This window comes from Rhineura floridana, chromosome 3 (assembly GCF_030035675.1).
Source record: "Rhineura floridana isolate rRhiFlo1 chromosome 3, rRhiFlo1.hap2, whole genome shotgun sequence".
NCBI lineage: Eukaryota > Metazoa > Chordata > Lepidosauria > Squamata > Rhineuridae > Rhineura > Rhineura floridana.
The window spans coordinates 97970850-97981862 of NC_084482.1; the positions used below are offsets into that span (position 1 = coordinate 97970850).

At 42.6% G+C, this 11013-nt stretch overlaps 1 long non-coding RNA gene across 1 annotated transcript; it reads left to right on the forward strand.

Moving 5' to 3' along the window:
- The first annotated feature begins 242 nt into the window (after positions 1-242).
- On the forward strand, positions 243-4016 carry LOC133380206 (uncharacterized). Its single transcript, XR_009761384.1, has 2 exons — positions 243-613; positions 3002-4016. It is a non-coding gene; the product is annotated as an uncharacterized LOC133380206 (long non-coding RNA).
- Positions 4017-11013: the final 6997 nt, after the last annotated feature.

Here is an 11013-nt window from a genome sequence, read left to right on the forward strand (position 1 = left end):
GCCTATAATTTCCGGGATCCCCTCTGGATCCCTTTTTGAAGATTGACGTTACATTTGCCACTTTCCAGTCCTCAGGCACGGAGGAGGACCAAAGGGACAAGTTACATATTTTAGTTAGCAGATCAGCAATTTCACCTTTGAGTTCTTTGAGAACTCTCGGGTGGATGCCATCCGGGCCCAGTGATTTGTCAGTTTTTATATTGCTTCCCATGTCACTGATTGTTCTGGGGCAGTAGTGATAGGGTGCCAGAGAGAAAGCACGTGAGCTTCGCCTTCTGTGGCTCTGTGATATGGAAAAATAAGAGCAGAGCCCCAAAAAGATAGGAACATCTGACAAGCAACCCTGGCGCGCCGATTAGAAAGCAGAGCGGTCTGTAACAACTACGCAGTCAGAGCGATTTTCAAGGAGGGCTCAGAGGAAGGGGCTGGTTTTGGACTGCGGCGACTTCCTGCAGCATTCCCGGCTCACAAACGGATTCAGGATGAGCAAACAGGACGGGTAAATAATGCAACTCATTCGCTAAGGGGAGAGAAAGTTACCCAACGAGCCAACAGCAGCCTCCCTTCTCCTCGTCCCAGCACACCCCCAACGGGTTGTTCTGGATTTGCAAGGGTAGGTGTTAACAACCGTAAACTAATTCCCAACCGGGGAAACAAGCGGGAGCATAGAGTGCTAAGTAAACTCAGCTGAAATTGAAAAGACAAAAGGCGGAGGGAAAGGGGAAATCGTTTAAATAAATAGGCTTTTTTAAAAAAACCCGAGAGCCATTTACCCAGGAGAGAACCCCTTATGGAAACTGCAGCGGCTCTTTTGCTGCGGGGGTGGAGGGGGCGGAAGCGAGGGAGGCAGACAGTGGGGATGTTTAGAGGAAATTTACAATCATTTCCTCTCTGTGGTTTGGTTACAAATCAACAACATCCTGCTCTTTTGTGAGGCTCAAAGGCGTCTGCCAGACGGATGGCTTCAGTCCCTTAAAGTAGCAGCTGCGGCGGCAGCACACCGGCCTGTCTTCGGCGCTGAAAAAAAAGCTCTTCCCGCCCCGGCCGCCTCTCTGCCTGCCAGCCAGTTGACCGAGAGGGGACTCGGAGATCGCAGCATTGTTGCCGAGTTTCTGATCTCGGCCCACCGTCCTTGGAAACCGCAGCACACGCCTAGCATAAGTGCTTGATCCAGTTCGAAAAGGGGCAGCACTGAATGCATAGCACCGATCCATTGTTTACTCAAGAATCCCTCGGCTGTAGTTCTAAAGATGTCGAATAGAGAGAATATCCAACTGTCCTCAACGGGACTTGCTTCCGAGTAAACACGTTTAGGGGATTAAGCTCTGCTTCCTTATTAGATTTATAGTGGCAGCACATGGTGAAACTGAGGCTATCATACTTTGGACACATCATGAGAAGGCATGATTCACTAGAAAAGACAATAATGCTGGGAAAAACAGAAGGGAGTAGAAAAAGAGGAAGCCACAGACCTGAACTTACAAGATCTGAACAGGGTGGTTCATGACAGATGCTGCTGGAGGTCACTGATTCATAGGGTCGCCATAAATTGTAGTCGACTTGGAGGCACATAACAACAAGGCCTGTGTTCAAGGGAGCTGACTCCTAGTTAAGGTTCTATGGAATACAATAAAATACAATGTAACAGAGGCAATTAAAATGCAGTTCAGAATCATACAGCATCTAGCGCAGCGCATTATAATTGCTTCAACAGGTCCATTTAGACTCTCAGCAACTTTCAGTTGGTCCATGGGAGGAAAACTTTGGGAGCCACTGCTGCATAGGATTGCAGAATAGGACTGCAGACCAAAAAGTGATCAACGCTCACTGCACACCCACGTCTAATCAGGAGACAGATAATGGAATCTTATGTATTAAACAAATAATGCTATAGAATGTGGAGGGAGAGTTTAAATTGAAGCAAAGCAATTTCCTTCTCTTCTCTAGCAAGTTTTCCAGGCAAATTCTATGCAGGTTTAGTAAGAAATTAATCTCACCAAAATGGATCTTTCATCTGGATCCAACAACCCTCTAGCTTATGTAACGTCTTGCCTGATGAAGTGTTCTGGAAAACTCAAAAGTTTGTCACATTTTTGTGACATTTTGGTTAGTCCTGCTCCTAATAAAGAAATTACCCAACTGTGGACGTTGGAGGCTTCCCCCCCTTATACACCAATATAATACACAATATACAAGGCTACCCTTGTATTTTTACAGCTAGGTTGCAGAGAAATAAATCTTTCTTCCAAGTAACTATGCAATCTTGCATCCAAGTAAATTCTGTTGAAATCAGTGGGAGTCAATTTTAAGTAAACATGGTTAAGATCAGATTATGCCCATCTGTAAACATGAATCCTAATTTCAAATGAGCCGTTATCTTCCAGTTACCCAAAATCAATGTGTGACCCCATCCCCCAAATGCCTCTGTTACTCCTGTGCAAACAACACTCACTTTATCAAAATCTCCAGTTAGGCAGATTTCTTTTCCAGGTTGCCTAAGGCCAGACTAAATTATATTATATTATCCAACTGATTAACCTTGATCCTAAGTATATTTACTTGAAAGAAGACCGCATTGATTTTGAGGAATTTACTGCCAAGTGAGTGTTCTCTGGATAGCAACTTTACTGCCCAATTCTAACCTTGTTTACTTTGAAATACAATATCTCGTTTTCCATTCTTACTCCCAGCCTTAATCTATTTTTAAAATGTTGGAAAAATCTAGCAAAGTTTTACAACTAAAAAGGAAAAAAAGCTTTACTACAATTGATCCAGACTGTACGGTATACAATTTCTATATCATCTTTTTTAAAAAAAATACTATAAAAAGCCTTCAGTATTTTTTATATCTGTATACCCACTTGGCTAATTGCAAACCGTAGACAAGAATTCCTGATAAAATGTCTGAATTACAAATTCTAACCTCAGATGTACTGTAATCTCTTTCCAGTAGTTCCTTTGTTGTGAAATCCCTTCTGTCTCCATGTTTTCTAACCTACAGGACTCAGTGGTAACATGCAAGATCAAAAAGAGAAAAACATAACAGGCATGGAAAGTTAAAGAACGAGAGTCCAAGTGAAATTTAAGCCACGGATTGAACTTTTTCTCCTCTTCTTATCACACTAAAACCTGAGTTCAACCACTGAAATTGACTGGCAAAAGATTCAGGGCAGACAAAAGGGGGTACTTCTTCTCATGACACATAATTCATTGATGGAATCCATTGCCACCAGGTGTGGAGATGGCCATGAGCTTGGACGGTGTTAAAAAGAGAAGTAGGCTGCATTCCTTACACTTACCTGTGATGGGAGTAAGTCCCATCATATTCAGTGGGACTTACTTCTACATAGACATTATAGACATGTTAATAAAAGATAGGTCTATCAATGGTTATTTAGTTATGGGGGCTAAATAGGACCTCAGAGTTCAGAGGCAGAATAACAGTTGCTGGAGGACACATGGCAAGGAAGGGCTGTTGCTTTCATGTCGTGAATTAGGCTTCCCAAAAACATCTGGCTGGCAACTATGGGAAATAAAACACTGGACTAGATGTCTGTCTAGCAGGGCTCTTTCTACATTTTGTAACCATATCACTGGATAGATCATATATTACATTTGTATCTCACTCTTCCTCTAATGAGCTATGGGTAATGTACATAGGTTGCCCCCATTTTATTTTCAAACCCACCCTATGAGGTAGGTTAGGCTGAGCAGCAGTGACTGGCCCAAAGTCCCTGATGAGTTTCACAACTGAGCGGGGATTTGAACTCAGGTCTCTACAACAACCTTTCCCAACCTTTGGATCCCCATATGTTGTTGGACTACTCCCATTAACCCTAGCCAGCATGCCCAACGGTCAGGGATGATGGGAGCTAGAGCCTAACAACATCTGGAGAGCCACAGATTCCCCATTCCTTGCCCTAGGTATTCCTCCACATTGGTTTTCTATGCAACAATTGCAGTTACCATGTAAAACCATCAAATCGTAATGATTAAATGAAAAGTATTTTAAAATCTGTACTCTCTAGATTGCCCATTACTTCTGTCTCCTAGTCTCAATTATTCTTAATGGCCAGTTTTAAACCAGCTCTTCCCCCCAAAAAGAAGTGTTTTCCCCCTTTGGGAATATTTTAGTCATTAATAAAAGCTGAGTAATCTCTCATATCTGTGAAGGATACAATCAATGGCTGGGATCCAAAAAACCTATGTTCAACTAAGGGAGCTTTGAACTTTAAAAAAACAAATAAATAACAGCTTCTCATGCTAGTAGATAATTGCTTTTGAGGCCAAGGTAGCTGACCTGTAGAAATTGGGAGAGCCAAATAAGTTGGTGGATGAAGAATTCAGGGCGACAACTCCTTTGCTTTTACTGAAGAAGGAGGATCTTGGGGAAGGAAGGCCTCATTCTGAAGAAGAGGGAAATGATCCCTTAGAAGGAACCAGTTCCTGGGGGGATGAACAGATATCCTCTCATGCTGAGGATACTTCTCTGTGGGGGTGGCATAGGGTGAGTAGAGGAAGGGTTGGGTGGCACAGGCAGGACAGCATTGCTCCCCTGCCTTCCAAACGCTGAGCATCCCTGCTGGTTCAGGAGAGGGGGAGGGGCAAGGTGTGGGGAGCCCAGTGCTGTCCAGGTGCAGCCGGAGCATCAGATATGTCTCACTGTCATGCCCACACCACACTAAGCTGCCCACACCTCGCCCCTCCCCCAAACCGGCAGCAATGCTCAGCGTTGGAAAGGGAGGTGAGCAACACTGCCCTACAACCCGCTACTGGGTGGGGAGCTCCTGGCAGTGGGTGATTTGGTAATTAGGGACATCGTTTGCTGGGTATACCAGCTGCATGGTAACTTGTCTGCCTGGTGTAAAGCTTGAAGATCTTACTCACCATCGTGATAGTGCAGTTGATCAGGGCGGTATTGAAAATAAAACCGCCAATATTGTAACACCATTTTACAAATCTGTGTTGCGACTGCCCTTGGAATATTGTGCTCCGTTCTAGTTGCCACACCTCACAAAGAGTATTGTACAGCCCCAGTGCATGTAAATCACTTGCTGAATACACTGTGAGCACATTTCATCCCCAGAATATATCACGTGGATGCTCCCCAAGCCAATGCTTTGTAAATATAACAGCACAAAAGGTTTATGGGTAATGGTCACAAAAAAACTTTGCCAGTGTTTTGCTTCAAGAGAGGCCTGTAGTTCTGTAGAACAGCATTGAATAGAACAGGTAATACAATATGCTGTGGGAACTAGATAAGCTAACATAAAAGGATGGCCTTTCCCTGTAGATAGAAACAGTTCTTAGAGACACAAATTCTTGCCCAACAGTTGCAAAGGATGGACCCTTTCCTGCCTCTGACGGCCCAGCAGCATGTCCCAATTAGGAGTGTCGAGTATAATTGCCAAGTGCAAGTCAGACGTTAAGGAGCCACCATCTCATCTGGGTCATTTAACCAGCTGGATTTATATGTTGAAAGCCATTCAGTCAAGAGTAAGGGTGCCTCTATTAAGATAACAGTGGTCTTAGATGACTTAGAAGTAAAAATACTGATTTAGGAGGCTGAACTGGTGATACTGCTATCTACATAGAAAACATCTACATTGTTAAGATTGCTATCCATACATTCCTTAGTAAGTACTGCACTACCCTCCATTCTCATTAAACACAAAGGAAATACATCAGAGTAATTGAATTGTGGAATTGAGCCCATGGCACAAGGTCTGATCTAACCTTTGGGTCTGCAAATCAATGTGGGGAGAAAAATTTTAGCAAACAATCACAGACCACTAGATATTAGTTTCAGCTGTGCTTCCAGTCATATGTTTTGCTTAAAAGGAAGGAATTTGTTCCTTGGAAATTGAGACATAAATCATATTGGTAAGAAAATAAATATATCAGAAAGCAGGAGATCATCTGTCAAACAACTACCAAGAGTGTTCTGTTGACACAATCCTAGAGATAACTCATTTTTTATTTTAAATGTTTTTGTATTAATTGTATTTGCATGAACTTTGTTGTTGCTTGTCACTCATTCAGAGTGTCACTCATTTTTTGTAGAAAGCTACTAATTAATTAAAGTACTATTACTACTACCACCACAAGGGCTTCCTCCTACTGGGAGGAAGGGCAGGATATAAATCTAATAAACAAACAAACAAATATTTCAAGTTTCACTACACAAAGGTGGAAATGCAGCAAATCTGGCCCTTGGAAACAGCATTATGGAAAAACAAATGGTTCAGATTTGCAAATATCTGCTTAATTCATTGTGTTGGTGGAATATGGATTTTTGTGATGAAGAATTGGTGAGGGAGGGAGAGGGGAAGAGTACTGTGTATGCAGTGCCTTTGACTTCCCTGTGGGACAAACAAATAATCTCACACAGTTAATAAAACGAGAGCCAGTGTGGTGTAGTGGTTAGAGTGTTGGACTATGACCTGGGAGACCAGGGTTCGAATCCCCACACAGCCATGAAGCTCACTGGATGACCTTGGGCCAGTCACTGCCTCTCGGCCTCAGAGGAAGGCAATGGTAAACCCCCTCTGAATACCGCTTACCATGAAAACCCTATTCATAGGGTTGCCATAAGTCAGGATCGACTTGAAGGCAGGCCATTTCCATTTTCAATAAAGCAATGCAGTACTGGAATGAATTGTACAAAAGTAAATCAGACTCACACTCTGTGCAGAAATTTATGAAGTGGGGAAAGGAAAGACTGAAGTGGGAAAATAGCAGGTTCCTGGCCTCCATGTGCGCAATATTTTGTTTGCACAGGGAACTGTGGCCCTGAATGCATGTGGTTCTCTGTGCTCAATGTGGCATGGTTCAGATTGCAGTGGGGGGCCCTATCCACATTTGGGTACACATGCACGGGCTCCTGTATAGATGGAACCATGAATACATAGAGCAGGGATAGGGAATCTGTGGCCATCCTGTCAGGCCCAGCCAGTATGGTGAATGGTCAGGGATGATGAGGGTTGTAGTCCAACAATATCTCAGGAGGCATCCCAAACTTAGAGAATGGGGCAAGGCCAGTGGGTACAATCCTGAGCCATATATTCACCATTACACTTCATGAATATCTGCAAAGGGCCACAGACAGCACTCCAAAGAAAAAACGAATGCACAGACAGTGTCTGATCTCAAAGAAAATAACTCTGCAATCAATGCATAATGATATGAAAGGCACATTCTCCTCTGGTTTTGTTAAATATGAGGAAGTATGTTAGCAGTAATTTTTTACAATGAAATTTATAATTCACCTCTCAAGTTCAGCATTCTAGATGATATTATGCACAACTCATCAAAAAGCACCAAAAACCTGCACTTGATCATGGGAGGAAGATGGTATCATGCATAGGGAGTAAGGGAGGTCACACTGATGGTGGTTCAGTACTGTAAGCTGACCAAAAATTGAACACTGTCATGTGTCAAGAAGAGTACCATGAAGATTCAGGGGACAGAGTCTCTACCCCCCAATCCACATTGTGTTCTGGTCCTGCTCTGCAAATTGACAATGGTCCGTGCTCCTGCTTTCAAGCTCAGGGTTCTGTTTCACTCTAAAGCAGTATAGTCGAAAGTGGTCATCAAAACAGGAATGGATTGATGGTAGAAAATCTACACATCATGGATAGAGAGCTGGTACCCCTTCAGATGGTGCTGGACTACATCTCCCATCATCCTTGGCCATGATGGCTGGGGCTGATGGGAACTGGAGTCCAACAAAGAGCTGGAAGGTGACAGGTTCCATATTCCTGCATTAGATGGACATCTGAAAAGATGTTTCAGCTCTGTTGTACAATTGCAATGCTTAAAAATTTACTACTAGAGAAATGCTTAAAAAACCATGGTCAAACCAGCAGCCGAGGGATTCCTCCCACCAGAGGACTGTTTGGCTGAAGGATGGGACAAGACAATTTACAGAGAGGATGGGAGGCCAGGGGGGGATGGTAATTGTGGAAGGATGAAGAGTCTAGAGCCGATGGGCCAGGTAGTGGATATTTGAGGGATGTAGTTCAACATACCAATAAACTATGAGGGTGGGTGGATGAAGTCCGCTTTTCAATTCTGGGAGTAATTTTGCCATAATAAGGCTCACATTCCAACTTTTGATTAAGAGTTAATAGATAAAAGAAAATGTATAGAGTACATGTTTATTTCTAAGCAAAGTCCAAGAAAAGAACTGCAAAGGAAGGAAGGAAATTGAACACACAGCTGATGTTGGTTATGCAAAAGAAAGGTATCAGCCATGAGTAATAAATGGAGGATACAAGTACCAGGTGTTTAGTGAGGCAGAAGGGAAACCCAGAAGTTTCATCTATGTTCATGAGGGTGAAACAAATATCACCTTGTCTAAAGCTGAATGTGGAAAATTAAACACTTGATAGGAGACCATCAAGGCTAATTATTATAAAGAGGAGAAAGCTCTCTGATTCATTGTTAATTGCAGTTCCTACTTTTGCCTTTATTAGGGGAGAAGTTTAGACAATACTATACAAGTTCAGAAGTGCATTTCCAGGCTCCAAGGTCAACAGACATTACTACTGCCATTATCCAAAATCCCCCAGCTTGCACTTTTACTTACAGTAGGACCCATTTGGTAATGCTAGAAAAAGCTGCTGGGAACAGGAAAACAGAGGGTGCTGTTAACCCTCTTTGAATTGTGAAACTGTGAATCAGGCACAAAGTAGCTGTGTGATTCTGTCTATATCCCAACAACCATGATTTGCTAGAGATCTCAGGGCACTTCCAGACTGTCACTATTTTGGGGTGGGATTTAATCACATACTGGCAAATTCAGGTCACGCAGTTAAAATTGATTTGGTGCATTCTTGCCTAACAAACCCGCTTCCCCTGAAACCCGGCTTTTTTGTGATAAGGAAAGTACCAAGAAAATGCACTAGAAAGTGTGGGATGTTTGACACAATGCCATCTAACTTTCCTGCAAACAAATCAGGATGAATGCTCAGTAAGCAGGTCATCTGTGAGTGACATCAGGTCATACAGAGTCTGAGGCCTACATTAGTTTGGATTCGATAAAAGTCTGGGAAGACCGGACATTTCTCCATCCTCTCCGAGAGCCCATCCTTCAGCAACATGAAACTGTCTTGTACTGAGCCAGACAATTACTCTTCTATCTGGCCCAGTGTTGTCTCCTTTCTCTGGCAGCAACTCTCAAGGGCAGGGATCTTCTCTAATTCCGCTACCTGTAACTTAGGGATGGGGAACCTGTGGCCCTCCAGATGTTATTGGACTCCAACTCCCATCAGCTCCAGCCAGTATGACCAATGGTCAGGGATTAAGGAAACTGTAGCCCAGAAACATCTAGAGAGCTGCCACTTCTCCATCCCTGGTTAGCAGGTCATGCCAGGAATTGAACCTGGGACTATCTATGTGCAAGGCATGTGCTCCACACTGAACTGTGGCTCCAGTATTACTCCCATCCTCCAGCCCAGGCAATGGACATTTAGCATATGGCAGCTTTCTGGTTTTTCAGGGGCATTTTTGCTTAAGTTTTACATCTGAAGAATAAGGGCTTCCTTCACTTTAAAAAAATGCTTCTGAATATCTTTTCCCATTGACTCCCTCTATTATAACGAGTGAACTGACACCCACAATTAGTACTTGCAGCATGTCAGAAACACATATGTAGTATTAAACCACATTGTTAGACATTGTGACACATTGAGAATGAAGTCTTTTGAAAGTGCACTTTCTCGAGGTATCATCATCATTTCTCCTCCCTATATGTCCCAAGACAATGTAGAAAATATAATAAAAACAGCTAAAATATAATAAAAGCAAATAAAAACAGTTACGAAACATTACATCCACTAGCCATAAATATATGTAAGCTGCAACCCTATGCACACTTCCCTAGGAGTAAGCATAATTTAACACAGCTGAACTTAGCTTCTGAGTAGACATGCATAGTCTGGTGCTGCAAACCTCATACTACATTTTTAGTTCTAGGTTTTTTTTTTAAAAAAAGGTTCATAATACCCTTTATCCCTAAGGCTCCCAAGTAAAAAATAACATTTCCTTATCTCACTCATTCCCATAACAGCTATGTAAGGTAGTCCAACACTAACTACATTTAGTCTCAGAATTAAGTTATGTTGATGTCACTAGGAATAATTTCCAAGAAAGTATCCATAGTATTGCATCCTGAAATAAATGGGAGTTTGACCAATGGGCAGCTGAAGCAAATTGTTTCCATTCCCCGTGGGTGAAAATGGAAATCTTACAGCCATCATTCTAATCAGTGTGCCTTGAAAGCCCTCTTTCCATTAGTGGCAACAGAATTGAACTTGAACTGAAGCCAGATCTCCCCAGTTAAGACTGGTGTTCTTTACAGTGGTCAAGGATATCAACAATTTCAGATAAGCAACTATGTCACTAGGTTTCATTTAGGTTTGGTCTGCTTGTTCCATCAGGGACTCTGGTCTACATAGAACTGTGCATTTGGGCTACATAAATGTCAATTAATTTGTTAACCAGGAGATTACATGTATCATAGAATCATACACACACACACGTTTGGCTACAAGATTGTTTAGCTGAACCAACAGAGGTAATTCAACTACATGCAGAAATAAACACCGAGAGATCAAGGAATCTTCCTGTGCTTTCTTTCTCTGCTTACAATTAAAACACACAGAGAGAGTGGGATGCAAAACTCAAGTCTGTTTAGAAGTATTCTTTGTCCTTTGTCCTGAGAGCCCTACTGATCCACCACCTAGCACCACCACCCTGGAAGTAAATGCCAAGTTTTACCAGGACTCCCATAAAGTTCTCTGAAACTTGGTGATGTTACATGGACAACTAGTTTTGCTGGAAGGAACACATCTCCCTTCCCATCCCCTCCACTACATTTTGCCTCATCCTGGATTTATGTGGGGTGTTATAGTTTCTCAGTGGTGAGGGCTAGGCCCTTGACATATGCTCTTGCTTCTCATGATGGAGGGTGAGCCATTGCTTTGGAAAGAGGTTCTGAGGACAGCGAGT